Source organism: Lactuca virosa, chromosome 1 (assembly GCF_052849685.1).
Source record: "Lactuca virosa cultivar CGN04683 chromosome 1, Lactuca_virosa_CGN04683_v6, whole genome shotgun sequence".
NCBI classification, from domain to species: domain Eukaryota; kingdom Viridiplantae; phylum Streptophyta; class Magnoliopsida; order Asterales; family Asteraceae; genus Lactuca; species Lactuca virosa.
Window position 1 is genome coordinate 113640916 of NC_136426.1, and position 21789 is coordinate 113662704.

A 21789-nucleotide genomic window follows, 5' to 3' on the forward strand; every position below is an offset into this window, starting at 1 on the left:
GTCTTGATTTCGTGACCTAATTCTAATTAGGGTAATTTGTGTATATTCAATGTGAGATTGTCGGATCGATAGCCGACCAGTCAGTATTTACCAGCAGACCGAGGTGAGTTTCCTCTCTGTATCTATGGGTCGAAGGCACCAAGGCCGGCCCACTATCCGGTTATTTATCATTCTAGTTGTTGTATGATCTGTATATTGTGTTTGCATGATCAGGTTCAAATATACCCTAGGGCGGGGCCCAATATGGCACGACGGGTTGGAATATACCCCAGGGCGGGGCCCATTATGATAAGTTCAGGTTGAAACATACCCCAAGGCGGGACCTAATATTATATAATCAGGTTGAAATATATCTCAGGGCAAGGCCCAAGGGCGGGGCCCATACTTGCTTTTTGGGTTAGAATATACCCCAGGGTTTGGCCCAGTTGTATGTTTAGTATATGGTATTTTTGGAAGAATTCGCCTAGCTTTTTCTTACAGGTTGTATGGTGGTTTCAGGTATTTCTGGTTCTAAGGGGAAGGGCCTGGCTTGATGGCTCAACATTCACTCCCCACCATTTTCCGCATTTACTGTTAGTGTCACTCTGATGTTTTTATATGATGGTGATTATGTAGTGGATTTTGGAATCAAACTTGTGATTCTAAACCTTAATTAAAAATGAAACAATTTTCTCCTGGTTTTGGTCTTTTACACAACTCCTAATGAAGCCTATATGAAAATCGAGAAGTGATTCACACATCACGATTAGATACGATGGAAACCGGTTCACCTTGGCAAGCAACGTTCTTGTGCATATAGACGTCGGCTAATTTCTCAGCCGAACAACTCTCTTGAAGGGAAAGAAAATACGGACTCTTGGTCAGGCGGTCAACAATAAGCCATATGGAATCAAATCCCTTGACCTTACTCGACAATTTGGTGATGAAATCCATGGTAATCTGCTCCTATTTCCACATGTGAACCTCCAAGGGTTGCAACTTTCCGTGCGGTCTCTGGTGCTTTGCTTTGACCATCCGGTAGGTCAAACATCTCTCCATATACGAAGTTATCTCTTGCTTCATGCATGCATGGAAACCTTACTCCAATAAGAACTAAGGCCTTGCTTAGGGCCCCCAATTCTAAGGGCCTCCATTTAACCCAAAATTAAATTAGGGGATTGTCGATTCGATTCTTCATTCACGCATATCAGCAGAAACTACGACTCAACAACTATTCTTCACTTCTTCTTCTTCTTCTTTCCTTATCCTCTTAATCTTATTAATTGATTAGTGATTTCATTCTTGATTCTACTCAAAACCACAAAAACCATTACTTCTCTAATTTTTTATTCTTGTTCTAATCTTCTTCCTAGCGATTCTTGATAATTTGATTGATTCTTCTTTTTCAAAAGGCTATCAAGTGTCGAGATTAACTCAACTGATTTGGTGATTCCTGAATCCTAAAACTTGAATAGCTGAATTCTGAAAAGGTATGTTCTATTGTTCTTCTTCGGTTCTTCCTCTGATTCTCTATTTCTCCATAACTGATAACTCCGTCAGTCCATTCTCCATTGTTGATTATCTACGATTATGAATTTGTGATAATACGATAATCTATTATCTATGATAATTGATAAATATTTTTATTTTGATGAAGTTGTGTTTGATGTAGAAAATAGAAATTTGTTTGATGTAGTCATGTAGAAACCAATTTTTTATTTTCTGCACAGTCATGTAGAAACCAATTTTTATTTTCTGCACAAAAAAAGGAAGAAATCTGTTTTTTTGAACTTTGATGTAGATTGTACAAGAGTCTTGACTGGTTCTTCTTTTTCAATTAGACTGTCTATTAGGTTAATAGGGCTTAATTTTTTTTTAATATTCACTATGTCAAGTTGGATTTTGGAATCAGGTTTAGATTTTGGAACGATTTTGATTGAAACTCAATGTCAAGGCTGTCAAGAACTCACTTTGCCAAGCAAGCAAAGTAGGTATTTCCATTAAATTTGTAATCCATTGCTTCCAGTTTAATTTTTGTTCATTTGTTTTTGTCTTGGTCATAGTTATTATTAATTAAATAATCAATAATCATGTCTAAGAGGGGGCTTTAAAAAGGAAAAGAAAAATGCAACAAAAAGCTTTTATAGAAACACAGAAATGGTCGTTTTTAAAATTTTTAACTTCAAACAAAAATCTTGATAATGAACAAGAACAAATTAATCTTGATAATAATAATCATGAACAACCTAATATTGAAATTGATAATGAACATACTAATATCAAACATGATAACGAACAAACTAATAATGCACATGATAACGGACAAAATAATATTGAAAATGATAAAGAACAAACTAATATTCAAAATGAACAAACTAATATTGAGTATGGACAAACTAACATTGAAAATGATAATGAAAAAACTAATACTAAAAAGGATAACGAACCTTTAAACATATATGATCCAAGTACATGGAATAATATTAATACTAATGTAAGAGATTTAATCGTAGAAAAATGTCCTATTAAGATTTATAATATTAACTTTCCAAAACATCAATATTTAATAAGCTTTAGTACATCTCTTTATATGCAAAAAATACCAAATGGAGAAATATATGAACGGACATGGTTAGTCTATTCTATAGATGTAAATAGAGGTTTTTTTATGTAAATTGTTTAATGTGAATAACATATCTACATGTTCATTAGCAGATAAATGTAACAATAATTGGAACAATATTTCTGGTATACTAAAAAGACATAAAAACAAGTAATGGACACATTCTTAATATGAGGGCATGTATTGACTTACAAACTAGATTAACAAATAATAAAACAATTGACAAGAAAACTCAAGAACAAATAAATAAAGAAAAAGAGCATTGGAAAAATGTGTTAATTAGAATCATCGTTGTAATAAAAACTTTAAGAAAAAATAATTTAGCAATTCGTGGAACAAATGAAAATATTTATGAAAAAGCAATTGTAAAATTTTAACTATAATTGAAATGATTGCGAAATTTGATCTTATTTTGCAAGAACATATTAGGCTAATTAAGGACAAAGAAATTCAAAATCATTAACTTGGAGATAATATTCAAAATGAACTTATTATCTTATTAGGAGAACAAGTAAAAAGTAAAATTATTAAAAAAGTAAAAGAAACTAAATAATTTTCAGTAATACAACCGGTAAAGGCTTATATGATCCTAAAGTTGATGAAATTAAAAATATAGGACTAGATATAAATGATGCTAGGGGTCAATGTTATGACAATAGATCAAATATAAAAAGAAAACATCAAGGCATACATAAACGGTTATTAGATATTATCCTTTGAGCATTCTACACTCCTTCTGGTTGTCATAGTTTAAATTTAGTAATTTGTGATATGGTTAATTCATGTGATAAAGCTAGTAAATATCTTGGTGTTATACAATGTATATATTCGATATTTGCTTCATCAACTAAAATGTGGAAAATATTACAAGATAATATACCAAAGCTAACACTTTAATCATTATCTTAAACTCGTTAGGAATGTACGGTAGAAAGTATAAAAATAATTAGATTTCAAGCACCACAATTAAGACATGCACATTTAGAATTATCCAAAAATTAAAAGTGAGGCTAAATGTTTAGCTACATATGAACTTGAAAACTATGAATTTTTATTAGGAATGATTATTTGATATGATGTTTTGTTTGCTATTAACACTGTAAGTAAAATCTTGCAATCAAATGATATGTTTATCGATGATGCTATATATCAACTAAATGGAATTTTTTGTTTTTTTGAACAATATAGAGAAAACAGATTTGATAAGGCTTTAGATTATGAAAAAGAATTGGATTTAGAAACGAAAGTAAAACCTGAATTTCGTGAAAAACGTATCATTCAAAGAAATAGACGATATGAGGAAAATGTTGCTAATGAAACTATTAGAGCTCCTCTTGAGTTATTTAAAACCAATTGTTTTTTTTATATATAATAGATAAAACTATTATTTCACTTAAAAGTAGATTTGATCAATTTAATGAGTTCAAAAATATTTTTTGTTTTTTATTTAGGATAAAAAAAATTAAAATCAATTGATAAAAATACATTAAAAGAACATTGTTCAAATCTTTAAAAATCTTTAAAGAATGATGATAGCTTAAATATTGATGGTTTAGATTTATTTCACGAACTAAAACTTTTATGGCATATTGTATATTTAGAACGTGATACAATTATTAATATACTTAATTACAATAAAAAGTTTAGTTCTTTTCCAAATGCATATGTTGCCTATAGGATTATGTTAACTATTCCTGTAACCGTTGCCTCTACAGAAATAAAATTTTCTAAATTAAAATTGTTAAAAAATTATTTAGTATCTATAGTGTTACAAGAAAGATTAAATGGATTAGCTATTTTGTTAATTGAAAAACATTTAGTAAAGTAAACTGATTACGAAAATATCATTAAAAAATTTACATCTTATAAGGGTAGAAAAATTAACTTATGACTTAAATATATTTACAAAAAACATATACATAATAAAACAGATTTAACTCCACCTTTTGTAAACATTTTTATTTTATTGTTGTCGGTCCCAAGACCGGTTAATGAAGGAGGGTTTAATTTATATTACTAAGTATAGTAATGTCAAACGACCCCAAATTTTTGGTTCGCTTAGAGCCCCCAAACTGGTTGAGCTGCCCCTACATACATGGCCGCCAATAGCCACATCTCATGTCTTAGTACATTTACGTGGCTCCAAGGTGTATCGAGAACCTGTACTTGTGTGCGTCCTCTAAAAATGTCTGTCAGACCCCACCAAACATTGGGACTCAAACTTGCCCAAACTAGGTTCTAAGCCCTCGACTATCGGTGAAAATATGCCAATATGGCCCTTGATATTCTCCTTCTTCCAATTCTCCCTCCTGATTCCCTCGCCCTGAGGTTCTCTGATCAGATCCAAAAGTAGTGAAACGATGGTCATTCTGAAACATAATCCTGAAATGGGAGCACTAGCTGCCTTGCAGCTCAAGGCGTCGACGACCATATTGGCTTTCCCTAAATGATAAAGAATTCTGCAGTCATAATCCTTGACCACGTCAAGCCACCAACACTGCCTCACATCCAGATTCAGCTAATCCATAAGATATCTCATGCTCTTGTGATCCGTGTAGATAGTATAGACCCGATAGAGATATTTTCGCCAAATATTGAGGGAAAATACCACAACCCCCAATTACAAATCGTGATTCAGATACCTAACCTCATGAGGCTTTAGTCGCTTGGAAATATGCACGATAACACTACCCAACTGCATGAGCAGCCCCTAAACCCGTGATTGAAGCAACACAAAATACCACAAAATCCTTAACACCCTCTAGAAATGTCAATATCGGGGCATCACATAACCTCTGCCTCAGAGTCTCAAATGTGTCCTGATGCTCTGGCCCCCAACGGAAATCCATACTCTTTTTCATCAAGCGAGTCAGAGGAACAACAATCTTCGAGAAATCATGTATGAACCTACGATAGTAACCTGCCAACCCCAGAAAACTCCTGATCTTAGATAGGGACTTCGGGACTTCCAACTACATAACTGCCTCAATCTTGGTCGGGTCAACCAAAATTCCGTTCTGATTGATGAGGTGTCCTAAGAACCGGACCTCTCAAAACCAGAACTCAAATTTAGGGAACTTGGCATATAGTCTCTCTTTCCTCAACACTCCACGTAACTCTCGTAGGTGCTCCTCATGTTGCTCCCTAGTCTTGGAGTAGACCGGAATATCGTCAATCAAGACAATAACCGATCGATCGAGCATTGGTCTACATAACCGATTCATCAAACCCATAAATGTTTTAGGAGCATTGGTGATTCCAAACGGCATCATCACAAACTCAAAACGTCCATATCGAGTTCAGAACATTGTCTTGTCTGCATCCTCCTCTCGACCCTCATCTGGTGGTAAACCAACCTCAAATCAATCTTGGAAAACCAAGATGCACCCTACAGTTGATCGAAAAGATCATCAATCATAGGAAGTCAATAAATATTTTTCATTATAAAATTATTCAGCACCCTATAATCTATGCACAACTGATGAGAACCATCTTTCATCTTCACAAATTAAATTGACGCTCCCCAGGGTGGACCGCTCGAATGGATAAGATCTTTGCGTAATAGATCTTGAAGCTAAGAGGACAAATCCAGCATCTCGAGTGGTACGAGGAGGTAAGGTGCCTTAGTGACCAGGGTCACACCTGAGATCATATCGATCCTAAATACTATCTGCCTCATGGGAGGAACAACTAGTAATTCCTTTGGAAAAACATCTAGAAATTCCCTTACCACTGGCACATCCGCAACCGACTTATTCCCCTCAACACGAGTATTAACCGTATAGGCGAGATAACCCAACCATCCATGCTGGAGATACTACCTAACCCTGATAGCTGAACCAAACCTGGTACCCTCGCCATAAATGGTAAGCTCTCACCTACTTGGGGTTCGAACCACCACCATCTGCCTCTCGTAATCGAACACAACTCCAAACCTACTCAAACAGTCCATCCCCAAGATTACCCATACATCCCCATAGGGAAGGGAATCAAGCCAATTAGGTAGGGTACCCCGAATATCTCCAAGGTACAATCATGAAAAACACTCGAAGTAGAAACCTTGTGTTCGTTAGCAATGGAAACTCAAAATGGACACTCCAAGGATCATATCGAAATCCTTACTAAAGAACTGAGATACAAAAGACCGACTCACGTCTTAGTTAAAAAGCACAAGAGTAGGCAATGAATTCACTAAGATGGTACTAGTAACGACGTCAAGCACCACCCTGGCTTGCTCTGTAGTAAGCTGAAACGCATGCCTGCTGGCCAATGTGATCCGAAGGGTAGTCAGACCCGGGGCATGTACTGGTGTAGCAGCGAGCAAGGGACAGTTCGTCTTCACATGGCTAACCTGATCATAATAATAACAAATCCTGGTGCTCGACGGCAGAGCCTGCTGATGATACTCTCTCACATAAGGACCCTCCCAGCCATAATTACAGCACCCCGTCGTTGATAGGCATGCTTCTTCATGTATTTTACCGTACTTGCCACAAGTGGGGCCCCTCTGACCTCCAGGTCATGAATCGACAGGCTTTAGCCGTTTTGATGATGGTTGAGTCTGAACTGGGGTCTGCCTCTTCTCTGTCGCCTTGGTCTCAATCTCAATCTCTCTCTTCCGACAGAATGAATGCATTTCGAAGACAAAACGGTATTGTTGAGTCGACACAAACTCACTGATCTTATTCCTGAGTATGCCCAAGTAGTAGAACATCTGAACCTGCTCCTAACCAACATAATCGGGGTAGAAAAGGGCTCTCTCAGTAAACATCTTGGTGATTTCTATCACCGGTTTTGTCGTCTGCTTTAGCGACATATACTCCTGGGCCAACCTCTCCTTCTCAACTAAAGGGAAATACTCAGTGCAAAACATCTCCGTGAACTGCTCCCAAGTCAATGTGGCCTTCTCCGTAGGAGAATAAGCACTGGTCACCGGTTTCCACTTATTCTTCGCCCCAAGCATAGAAGTTTCAAGGCGAACTTGACGTTCTGGTCCTCCGGGCATGAGAATGTGAAGAAACAGATCTCCACATCCGATATACATCTCAAGGCGATGATCGAGTCCTTGATTGTCCTTGTCCGCTGAATCCTGTAACAACGGCTGTACTGGTTGCGATAGCAGCAACCTCAGAGATGGCAACATAACTCTCGTTAAACAGCTTAATCATGGAGGTCTTGACAGAACCACACATCTACGGGTGCCTCCCTAACCGCCATGGTCACCTAAGCGGTGATCATCTCGCGCATCTAATCGTTAGTCAGTTATGGCCTCTTCAGGTTGTCAACTCCTTATCCTAAACTTATCATGATTTCCATACTGAAAATAAACCAAAACACATTAAAAAATCACATTATATTCTAACACATCACTCGATAAAACTACAAGTCCTATGCTTCTAGTAGTGCGGACCCATACTACCTTCCACACCTACCTGTATTTGTCTTGAAGGATCGTCACAAATTTCCCTGCCATAAGGCGCAAGCAATGAGGATATGTATACATCCTATATCTACTCTCTCAAGAGTAGTTAACCATTCCTTTCGTTGACTTTCTAACAACCATACCTACTCATCAAACTTCCACTAACCGTGAAACCGCTTTGTGTATGCTAATCATACATAACATTCTCAGGCTACAAAATTTTGGTATCATATAACCATGATGCATACACTAAATAACTACAGTAATAATGTCAGTTTCATGTAGCATATCAAGAAATCCCCTAAGTTATAAGGCATCATAAGTCTAGCAATTCTATCATGCAATTCCTTAAGATCCCTACCTACAAACTAGCGTGTATTACTAACATATAACATAAAACAAGTATGGGTATCGTAGGGAATAACTTTTCCTTGGCTCCGGATGATTGTACACATCACATCCTCTCCTTTGATGATTTTATAATTAATTATGAAAAATATTTTGCAGATCGATAGTTATAGTCTAGATTAACACAAGTATTCATCCATTTCTCTCAAACCAAGGATCTAATACAAACTTGTAACATCCCAAAAACTATGACAAAATTTCTCATTTTTAAATGATAAATTTCATAAAGCCATCAGATAATCAAATATTGTCTTCAAATCAAATCCACAAAAATCATAGTATCAAGATAATCTATTAACATAAAACAATAGCAGGATGTGTACAATCATGCCTTCGGCTTGCCCCGGTCAGCTGAAGTACCTGAAAACATTGAAATTAACAACGGTAAGCCAAGGCTTACTCAGTTCCCCCAAAATACCCCACACAACAATATATAGACAATGCATGCACACTGGGCCCACATCATAAGACTGGATTACCCCTAAGCCCACAACATAAGAGTGGATCGGGTCATCCAAGCCCTCAGCTTATGACTGGCTTGCTCCTGAGTCCACAACATAACAACATATTGCCCCTCTTGGGCCCTCAGCTTATGACTCCATTCTCCCGGATTTGTTGGCTTACAATACAAAGCAATACCGCCTCAACCCAACCATATTATGTCGACATATACACAAAACAATTACAAGCAAACATAGGTAATCATATCAGATCTACCAGTTTAACAGAACACTACAATATAACAACATCCTACACACAAGGACACATACTGTAGTACAAAGTATAGTTAGAAAACTCACCTCATAGTCTAGAATATAACAATGCTGATCACAGATCCAATAATCGGCACTATAGGTCGCCTATACAACAAATAGAGGCCAAAACTCAAATTACAACCCAAAACCCTAAATTTGACCTAAAATCAAACTTGGTCAAAATATCAATGATTCAAGTCAAAGTTAACACTCAAAGGTCTCTTCAGCTGCTTGTCACGTTGTGACCACCCTTTGGTCACATCGTGGTAGGGTGAGGACAAAATAATCATGAAGTTGACCTCCATCACGTCGTGACAACCAATCAGTCATGTTGTTAGAAATTAAAATGTTTGACAGATGAATTTTTATTTTTGACCTAGTAGTTTTAGGGTTTTTTAGATTTTAAACCCTATGACTATAAATAGTTTAGGTCATTTTTGTTTTTATGGTGAACCTCCTTTTACACTTCATATTTTTTTTCACTTTAGAGAGAAAGTGATAGTTCATCTTTTTCATGTGAGGTTTATTCATTGTAATCAGATCTAAAGATCATATGAAGGCAGAAATGTTTCACTGCTTGCTTGTTCATCTGAGATAGATTCATCTAAGATTCTTCTTTTCCACATTGGCATCTCATATTGTGTGAATATGGGTTCTTACAATTGGTATCAGAGCCCGATCTTCAAGAATCATTTCTTCTTTCAAGTTTTAAAGATCAGGGGTGACATATTTTTCTATTTGAATCTGTCTCATATTTTTGTATTTGACCTAAAACTACTAGGTCAAAAAAATTTATGCATGTGTGATATGTGTGAAACAAAAAGAAATTACATGTGAGACACACATCGGGTGCATTGAGTGCGTGTTTCATTTGTGTCATAAAGACTATCCCAAAAGATTAGAAAGATGTACATGCAAGTGTTACAAAAAAATTCTAGTTGTCACAAAAAAAACTGTGAATTCTTCTTTCTTCACCGCAGCATGTTGGGTATTCTTGTGATGAAGTCCACATGCGTTAAGGGCTAAGAGTTATCACAAAAAGTTCATATGCTGCATAGTTTATATTTGTGAAAGAAAAGAAATTATGAGTGTATGCATGTGTTCTTGCCATTGTTGTGCGCTGGGATGGAAAAGAACAAGTACAGGTGCGTTTGTTGATTTCTCAACATAGGCATGATCTCTAGAGTTCGAGTTGGCACAAACAAATTAGCATAGCAGATCCACAAATCCAATCTATTCGCGTGATATCGAAGTTGATGGGTCAAGATTGGGGTGAAACCAAGAACACGCTGGTAACATGAATACCGATGAAGATCTCAAAAAAATCGTTTGACTTTGATGAGTTTGATAATACCCACAATGGAGAAACATGTGATGATGCATGTAGGATGCGTCAAAAGGGAGTGTAGAGGTATTAGGATTCAAAATAGATCTAAGACAAATACATCCCTGATTTGAAGAGATGACAATAGTGCGAGTGCACCAAGGTTGTTTCATCTATAGGGAAGGTGCGTCAAGGAGGAGATGTGGATTAGGGTTAGCACAAGATTTGAGATGAGTAAGGGCAAGATGCGCCAAAAAAACTGACTTGATGCTCAAAGATGTTCATGATTTGAATCCCAAAAAAATGGAGAGGGGCGCATAGGATATTAACAATGCTCACCTGATAACCAGTGGAAGATGCTCACGAGTGTTGTGGTGATGGGTCAAGTTCAATAACACACTTGGTTAAGAGGTGGCACACCAAATAAGTTTCTTTAATGCTTACTATTGGTAGATGATGCGACAAGAGAATGTGAGTGCCTATGTATGAATGATATGTTTACGAGGGATCGAAAATGTGTTCATGGTGCTCTAAAAATGGCTCTCAAGAGGATTAAAAAATGGCATGGCGCACTTGAAGGGTAGTAAGGAAAAAATATTAAGAAAAGAATGGCCCCTTGTGTACATGATATGGCGCAAGTTTTTGATGGCACAAGTTGGTGATGATAACTTGGACTTTGATGTTGCGCCAAGGGGTATTGTGCAAAATATATGAGGCTCCAAAAAAACTTGATGATGCGCCAATGAGTATTAATGTTGCGCCAAAGTGTGTATCCAAGGTGTGATGTTGTGCCAATATAGTTTTCGGTAGCGATCATTCGCCAAGTGAAGTTAAGTCACGAAGATACGCCAAAGAAGATGATCTATAGTAGGGTTGGCGCAAGAGTGGGGTAGTCTCAGTTTGGATGTTATGCGCCAAGAGAAGAGAAAAACAAACTTGATTTTGCGTCAAACAAAAAAATGTGATGATGTTGCGCCAGAAGAACTTTAAGAAGGGGAAGAGATGCGCCAAGAATGATTCTGAGTAGGGGGAAGTAAGAGTGTGGCACATGGGTTGGAATGTAGAGTGTGAACCAAGGATGACTATTGCACAAGAAGGAAGGTGTAGCGCAAGTAGAGTATGACAGGGGGAAGTTACGCCAAGGATCTTGCGAGGTAGAGGGATGTTGCACCAAACATCTTTGCGAGGGGGAGGAGTAGCACCAAGAGCTGTTGCTCCAAATCGAAGTTGCACCAAGAGGGTTGCTGCACTCTTAGATGTTGAGCCAAAAGACTTTTACTAGATGGAGAAGTTGCTTCAAAGATGATGTTCATGATTTGAGAGTTGGACCAAGAAGTGATGACGACTAGAAGTTGATCCAAGGAGTGATTTTGGATTGAGGATGACCCAAGGAGTGAGATGATCATGAAGTGAAAGGAGAGAAAATGGTGATGAGAGAAAAGAATTGTGAGGGAGTGACAAACAAGAATAAGAAAAATGAGTTAGGTATTTATAGGTTGTGGTTCCTAAGGTTTCTCAATGGGCCATAATAGGGCTTGCATGAATGTTAACTGTATGCCTAGAAGGTTTGAATGACACCCTAGTATAAACAGGAGGATATCAATCTTTGGATACAATTAAGAGAAAGATGACTTGGGAATCAAGAAAGGAAAGGTGGCACACGCATGAATGTTAACTTGAGATATTAGAGACATTCATGGCACCTAAGGCATGTGCATGACCTACTTGAAATGTGAATGGCCTACTTGAAACATGCATGACCCATTAAAAATGTGCATGACATATTTGTGACGCTCTATGTGGATATGCTTATTCATACAGACGTGATGAATCAGTTGGACATGATACACCAAGTGACTGAAGATGCTCTAAGTGGTAGATGTTAGTCCAAGATGGTCTAAGTTGAATGAAGTTTTCTCCAAGATGTCCAAGTTACACCAAGTGACTTCCAGTTGATCCAAGGAAGTGGAGATGGTCCAAGATGAATGAAGATGCTTCAACATACGTCCAATTTGTCCAAGGAAGTGAAGATGGTCTACGTGCATGAAGTTGCTCCAAGATTTCCAAGATAGATGAAGATGGTCTAAGATCCTTCAAGTTGGAAAAGTTTCTCCAAGGTACTTCCAGTTGGTCCAAGTCAATGAAGTTGCTCCAAGAGAATATAAGATGCTCCATGTTGAATGAATTTGCTCCAAATTTGGTCCATGTACCCGAAGTTGCCCCAAGATAGTCCAAGAAGCTTTTCTAACTTCAATACCTATGAGGATGCTCCATGAACAACCACACAAGTTTCCTTCAAAGAGGATGTTCTATTTGGCTAAGGATGTTCCATGATCAAGTAAGTGATCTTATTTATCTAATTTAGCTGCTTTTCCAAGATTCTAAGGTATGATAAGAACAAAAAACTGACATGCAACACTAAAGAATCTATCTTTTCTAGTGATATGTGCGCATGTGGATAAAGAAATTGAGCAACACTTGATAATATTTCTTTAAAGTAACGTGTGTGTATGTGGAATGGATAATCATAAATAAAATTAAGACTTATAAGCATTAATAAGGTTGATGACATTGTTTTTCCAACACTTACAAGTTTATTAAGCAACTAAATTATGTGTATGATCCTTCACTTCGTATATTCGTGAATTCCTTTTCAATATTATATATGAAAACCTTGTTTGCCAACATCATGTAGAATAACCTCGTTTGAACTCACTAATTATGTCTCACCGCAATGCATACATTTGTGTCTATAGCCTAGTTACTTCCCAAATCCTAAATACTTACGATCCTCATAAATATTCTCCACTTAGTTTGAACAACATTCATTTTTTCATTCCTTCAATTTATAACCTTTTATTACCCCCTTCGTCTCAAAGGTTATTACCAAGCTCCAAGTGACACGACAATAAGTTTGAATATATATATATATATATATATATATATATATATATATATATATATATATATATATAACCTAAAGATATAAGTATAAATTGTTGTTGGAATGTTTGTAATTCCTTTTCTTAATAACTTTTTGTACATTCAAAACTTTTCACATGGTAACTTTCACATATAAATAAGCAAATATCATAAACTTTATTCCTACAAATACTATAGTTCATGACTTTCTAAGAAATTCATTGTGGTACTTGAATTCGCTTAGGTCACTAATGGAGGTCATGACTTTTTATGAACCCTATTAAACGATATTTCTTCCCATCCATCCAAGATTTTATAATTAGTTGGGTATATATAAATATCCCTGGGGGGGATACTCATCGAGTTTCAAATGCCACAGATGAGACTACTCCTAAATTGTTACTTATTCATATATAACTAGACTCGATGTAGAAATTTAAACAAATAATACTTGGAACTTGACTTACCCTTTTTTAACAGAAAGGACATAGGAGATAAACCAGAAACCGATAGGCTTTTTAGGGGGTCTAAATATATACATAATGCAAAACGTATTTTATCCTTCAAACTATACAAGTTTGTGTTTTTGTCTCAGGAGTTCGCGAGGACTAGGAAGCCAAAAATATATTATAACACATTGGATTAACTAAATCTTAGAGTTTGCCTCACATTATCCCACACAACATTAGTACCCGAACTATGTTATAACTTTAAGGAAAGTATAACGAAGAAGATTGTTAATGGTTATTGTGGTACCAATATTAGTTGTGTATTAAATCAAACTGAAGAGCCACAAAATTTAGTATTTTGAAGAATCATTAAAGTGAGGAGCAACAATCCTTCATCATTTGCATAGTTGTGATAACAACTTGCATTTTCCTAACAAAAGTAAAGGTAAAATCTTTTTAATATTTGCTTTTGATTAAAGAAAAGACAAAAATAAAAAAAAATTCGAGTTTTTTTTAAGTAAAAACTAGAGTAAAAGCTTTTTAGGGTTTTCTAAAGGAAACACAAAAACAAATTTTTGGTGTTTTTTTTGTTTGTTTTTCTTGAAAGAAGGAAAAAAAATACTTCAAATGCCAAGAGAATTTGAATTAAGCATGCCAAGTCTCTTCATTTGTAGGAATAAAATGAAGCTCAATAAGACATTTTTGAATATTATACTTTAGGAAGTAATACCTGATATCAATGTGTTTGGTCATTGAGTGGTTGACTGGATTGTGAGAGACTGAAATTGAACTCTTAGAGTCACAATAGATAGGGATCTGTTGCATTTTGAATCCATAATCTCTCAGTTGTGTTTGCATCAAGAGAACTTGAGAATAACAACTGGCGGCAACAAATTATTCAACTTCAGCAGTGGAGGTTGAGACACATGTTTGCTTCTTTGAAGTCCAACTAACCAATCTGCCTCCTTACATCTGACAGCTACCAGAAGTGGTTATTCTATCGAGCTTGCATCCTCCATAATCTGAGACAGTAAAGGATTAGAGATAGAAGTTGCCTTTAGCATGATAGAAAAGACCCAAAGAAGCAGTTCCTTTCAAATATTTGAAAATTCTTTTGACTTCCATGAGGTGTGATTCCTTTGGATTAGATTGAAAGCGTGCAAACAGAGATGTTAAAAACATTATGTCTGGTCGACTAGCTGTAAGGTACAATAATGAGCCAATCATTCCTCTATAGTGATACTGATCTACAGATTTCACATCAAGGTCTAAATTAAGCTTGTAGGGTGTACACATTGGTGTCTTTCTAGTTGATACATTTTCCATGGAGTATCACTACAACATATTTTTGATACACTTTTCTTGACCAATGAAGATTCCCTTGGTAGATTGACGAACTTGTAGACCCAAGAAGTGATTGAGCTTACCCATCATACTCATCCTAAATTTGATTTTCATTAACTCAGCGAACTCATCACTAAGGTCCTTGTTGGTTGATTTGAATATGATGTCGTCGACATAGATTTTTACAATGATCAGATGGTTGTTGTGGATTCTCCTAAAGAAAGTGGGATCGATAAAACCTCTTTGAAATTTGGAATCATCCAAGAACTTGGACAATGTTCCTTACCATGCTCTTGGAGATTGCTTCAATCCATATACAACCTTTTGAAGCTTATAACAATGGTTAGGGAATTTTGGATCTTCGAATCTAGGAGGTTGTTGAACATAGAAATCTTTACCGATTTCACCATTCAATAATGCACACTGCATATCCATTTAGTAAACCTTGATGTTCTTATATGCAACAAATGACAAGAAAATCCTAATAACTTCTATTCTTGCAACAGGTGCAAAAGGTTTCATCATAATCTATGCCTTCTTATTGTGAATAGACTTTGACAACCATTCTGGATTTGTTCCTAATTATGACTCCATCTTCATCACTCTTATTCCTATAGACCTATCTTGAACCAACGACTGATACTCCTTCTGGTGTTGACACTGCGTCCCACACGTTGTTGCATTCAAATTCAGCTAACTCTTCTTTCATTGCTTTTACCCACTCTGCATCTTGTAGAGCCTCTTTGATTCCTTTGGGCTCTATCATGGATATAAAGATTGAATACAAACATTCATTCTTGGTTGTTGAACGAGTCACTACTCCAGAATGTAGATCACCTATGATTTGATCTGCTAGATGATCCTTTGTCCATTTTGTGAGATGAGTTTCCTTTAGAATTTGAGGGGAGCAGACTGTCTCATATTGTTCATTTGGATGGGGTGGATAGTCAGAAGTGAATGTTCCTTCAAAAAGATCGTCTTGAAAGAATCTTGAACTACTTGTAATAAATGGTTCCCCCTCAACTGTTGCACTCTTGAGTCCAGTAGACGGAGTAGAAGGACTGGAATGAGAGGGACTAGAAGGACTGGAACTGGTCAAGTAAGGTTCCCCCTAAAACCATGAATTGGATGGTTTTGAGGTTTTCAAAGGACTTTAAGGAATGGAACCATTCAAAGGTGGTTCCCCTTCAAAAGATTCAGTGACTGGATTTATGACTGGTCCATATTGATGATGGGATGTTGGGGTAGATGGTTCCCTCTCAACATGAGCTTTGGTGGAACTAGAGTCTTTTTTGGTTGATGAGGTTGAGAGTTATTAGGAGAATCTGTTTTTGTGAGATTTTCTAATTCTAGGGTTGTGGGTTGAGATGGAAAGAGGAATTCAAAATCTACTTCAATAGCATGGACTGGAGTAGAAGCATTATCAGGTGATGGCTGGTTCATTTTATCGAAAGGAACAACCATTTAAGGGCCAAAGTGGTTTGGATCCAGAATTCTCACATAGTTTTCATCAAATGTGACATCACTGCTTTCCTCTATCACCCTAGTTCGCTTATTCAGAACTCTATAAGTTGCATCATGAAGACAATATCCAAGAATGATACATTCATCAGCCTTGGGTGCAAATTTTCCTAGTTGGTCCATGTTGTTCTTGATGTAGCAAGGACAACCAAAGATGTGAAAGAATTTGATGTTGGGCTTTCTCTTGTTCATTACTTCATAAGGAGTAACTTCAAGTATTTTGTTAACCAGGGATTTGTTTTGACTGAAAAAAGCGGTTGCAGTGGCTTCGGCCCAAAAGTATTGTGGTAGATTTGTGAAGATCAACATTGATTGAGTAGCTTCACATAGTTTCCGGTTATTCCTTTCAATGACAACATTCTATTATGGAGTGTAGGGTGCAAAAACGTTGGGCTCGATGCCTTTGGATACAACAAAACTATCTAAAGTGTTGTTCTTGAATTCTCCACCATTGTTACTTCTTAGCATTCTAAGTGGCTTGCCTACCCTAACTTCTATATAGTGAATGAATTTAATCAGCTCATTGGTGGTTTCAAATATTTTGCGGAGAAAGTGTACCCAAGTGAATTTGGTATAGTCATCAACAATCACAAGGATGTATTTCCTACCACTTAAGTTAGGAAGTGTAGTAGGACCACACATATCGATATGTGTAAGCTGAAGAGGTTCATATACACTATGTTATGTTATACTTTTATGCGGTGATTTGGAATATTTTCCTTGTTCACAGGTAGCACAAAGTATATTATTGTCAAGTTTTAACAATGGTAGTCCTCTCACAAGATACTTTCCATTGAGTTTGTTGATATAATCAAATTTGAGGGTAGACAGTCTTTTATGCCACAACCAACTGATGTCAGAAGCAACTTTGGAAAGAAGACAAATATCTAGGGTTCCCTCAATTAGTTCAATATCAAGAGGATACATGTTACTATTTCATGGGCAATCAATAAGGATGTACTTGTTGTTACCTATGATCAAACTCGTATTTTTGGTGAACAAAACCTCATGATCATTGTCACATAGTTATGGAACACTTATAAGGTTATGCTTAAGACCATCTACATGCGCTACACATTTAACGGTAAAGTTCCCATTCGATATGTTTCCATGTCTTATAACTTCTCCCCCTATGTTGTGTCCAAAAGCAACATAATGACATGGCCTTATGATCTTGAAATCTCTGAGATATCCTTTGTCCCCCGTCATATGCTTGGAGCATCCACTTTCAATGTACAATGTATCATTGTGTGTTACCCTGACATAAAAATCTTGCATCCGGAGAGAATGTTTAGATACCCAAGTTTGTTTGGGTCCTTGGGTGTTAGCTTTCTTCAGACTTGTTGGATTTGGGACAGTCTTTTCCTGATTTGCATTAACCTCTTTGGGTTTTGCTTGCTTTTCATAGACCTTATTTTTGGATTTCTTAGTGGTCTTCTTTTGAGGTTTGGGATATAGGAAAGATGGTGAGTTGGTGAACTGAGTAGGAATTCCTAGAGAAGGAAACCCAAAGTTCACTGGCATTCTAAATTGATGACACACAAGAAAATGGGTATTTCCACCAAGTTGATTGATCATTGGAAACCTAGGGTTTCAACCAAACATGTGGTTCCCTCCCATGGATGGATTAAAAGCAAAATATGGACCAAGAATAGAATTCATAGGATAATTACTATTCTGATACATGAATAGATTGGTTATAATAGGTTTTGGTCTCATCATTTCATACAAATCTGGAAGATTGTTAGGTCTGAAATTATTCTGATTGTGGATTCCAGTTTGGTTTGGAAATCCAGCATTTGAGAAATCACGATTTGTAGCAGAGGTTCTTTGAGCCTTTGAAGTTTTGGGAGGACTTGTGTGTCTAGTCTTCCCTTGGCTTGGCTTAGCCTTTGGTATCTTCTTGTTCTTTATTTCCTTTTCATGATTTATAGTCTTAACCAATTTAGGTTTTGAAGGATGGACTATAGTTGGACCTTGTTTTTAGAGACATTAACTTTCTCTTTTCCTTTATCATCAATGACATTAGTTGGTTTTATAGTTCTCTCTTGTTGTTTGGGACTAGGTGAAGTGATTTTTATTGGAACAAAAGGTATCTTAAGTATTTGAACAACAATTTTCTTATCAATAACAGTCTTCAAAGTTCCATCCTTGATGACTTGAATTAGAGACTAAAGAAGCCAATGGGTTCAGTCTTGGAATATCCTACTGAATCATATGATTTGGGCTGTTTACCATTACATTTTGAGCTAGAGATATCATATTTTTCAGAAGGTGTATCTTCTAAATTGAAACTTTCCATTGTGGGACTTTCAATAGATTTTTCAACTGGAGAGCTAGAATTAGTGTTCAAGTTTGGAAGATCATAGGATTATGTGATTTCTAATGGGATGCTTGAGAATGAAGAGGTAATTACCTCAGGACTGCATGCTACCACTTCTTCTTGATCCTCATTGTTTCCAGTGAAAAGAACGGGATCACGTGGCATCAACTATGGTTGAGTACATACACTCATGATTTGATTATTCATATCATCATAATAAAGACCATATTTCATCCATGATGGTATTGGTCCCAAGAGAATGACATTTTTTTTCTTCAAGCAAGGATTTTGATGCCTTATAACTATTGATTTTTGAGTTGATTTGAGCGTACATTTCACGATGGTCCTTTGTAATGATGTCATGTTGATTCAATACAATTTCAAATTGTTCAACTGACATAAGATGTGCCTTAAGTTTTATTTCAAGGTCATTTCTAACTTAGCCATGTTACATTTCAAATCTTCAAACATGAACTGAGTGGCGTTCAGTTCGTCTTTGTAGTAATTGACACTATATTCAACATTGGCGACATATTCTTTGATTGTTTCAGAAATATGGTCAATGTCTGCTAAGAAAGCTTCAACCGTTAAATGATTATCACGAAGCATAAAGTGTACCTTCACAACAACTTGTTGATGAAGAGGAGAACGATCTTTGTTATCATCAGGCATGAAGCAGAAGTAGTTTTTGTAGGCTTCTGTTTCTTCTACTTGATCCACTTCATCATCTGTTTCCTAAACTTCCATGTTTTGTGTTTCCATGACCATGAAAGCTTTGTCTCTTGATTGCTTCTTGATCTGCTTCACATTTTGAAGGTAACATGCTTCATCTATGATCTTCTTGCTCTTCATTTTGCAATCCTTATTAAAATGATTCTTACCTTAACAATTGTGGCTCCTGATTACTTCATCATCATCATAACATCTCAGCTTTGTTTTGGTCAAAAATCGATCAAATAGATATCAACCAAATTGCATGAGAGGCTATGGTGTTGTAGTTGAAGTGATTAACGACATCAGAACAAAATTGCACAAGTGCTTTACAAGGAAAGCCCTTGATCCTTGATATAATCTCCGGCATAAAACATTGGGAGGTGATAATGATCACCTACCTTGTATGATCTTATTGATTTGATTGCAAATTATAGAGATGGTGATAGAAATACGATTACAAGTGTTTGTCTAACTCTAGGTCTGTATGGTGTCAAAAGATTGTGCTTGTTGTGTGTGTTTTACAGGTGTATATATAGTCTAGGTTAAGTAATTAAAAGTCCGATATTTCTTAGATCCTGCTAAACTGGTATTTGTAACGTGCTTTGACTTGGTATTCCCGAGTTTTAAGCCTGGTTGAAGTGATTCTTCGTTGTAAATGAGAATTATGTTGACCATTTCTACGCATGTGAGAAATAAACAAGAAATATATTCGTTAAACTTGTTAGAAAATAATAATGGCAATGTTCAGGATCCTGATGTATGTTCGGGATCCTGAGCCTCCTTTAAGATCCGAGATCCTGGATAGGTTTAAGGATCCTTAGATATCTTTGAGATCTGGGATCATAGATAGGATTGAGGATCTTGCCCCTAACAATTTCCCCCAAATTATACCTGCAAAACATTTGAATTAATTTCAAGTATTTAAAGTGTATAAATTAATTAATTTGAAATAAAGGATTTAAAATTCAAACTCTAACTGATATAATTGTATCCATTCAAAAGATATTATTATGTTCTCAAATCTCTTCTGTATCCTCTTCAATCCACATAAATAGGGTTAGGGGTTAATAGTTATCGATCTTCTATTACTTCTTTTAGCTCTCCTTCAAGCATTATCAGTTATCTTGAAGGTAAATTTCTTGTTCTTTTCTTCTCATTTTTCTTGTTTGATAATCATGGGTAAGAATACACTACGTTCTTGCTCGAGCATCCTTACTCTTCTTGACTAGGTCTTCCTCGATCAAAAGATCATGTTTTATAAGGAGACATTTTCTTTTGATGATAACGACACTGAGTCCTTGAAATCGATCGGAGCTTTACCTACCGATGTCATTTTCAAGCCTTTTGATGCTAAGGCCAAACCTAGCTTCATCTTTCCTAACTGGGTTTTTTCCTGAATATTCCTTTCTCCTTGGGCTTGACATACACGTTTTCTGGCATCATCTCTAATTTCTTCGAAGTTACAAAAATTTCTTATTCTCAAATTATGCCTGTGATCTGGAGGATCCTTTCTTGGATTAATCAGATGAATCAGTCTAAAAACATTAACATGTTGTTAGCTGAATTGGCCAATGTTTATGATCTTCAAACTTTTGGATATTCTCATTTCACGCTCAAAGTAAAAAACAACAAATCACATTTAATATTGAAAACAAAAAGACGGTGCTAGGAAGGAAAGGTTTTTCTTTAAGAAACACAACTCTATCCAACGACGATCTCCTGCTAATAAAATGGGTTAAAAAGGATAGCATTTTATTTAATTATGATAAGGATCCAAAAATTCACACTTAGTTATTATTTTTTTTTTGACGTAAATTTCAAGTTCGAGGAAGTTGTTCCATCTGCTAAAGATACTGAGGAGAATATTGAAAGCTTTCTCACTTTGTCTGAGGCTAAAAGATCTTACAAGTTTGACCATTCCAGCTTCGAATAAGGTTCTTCCACCACTGTTCTGATGTCTATCGGTAAGGGTCCTTCTTTTCACTTTTTTTCATTTCGGGGATCT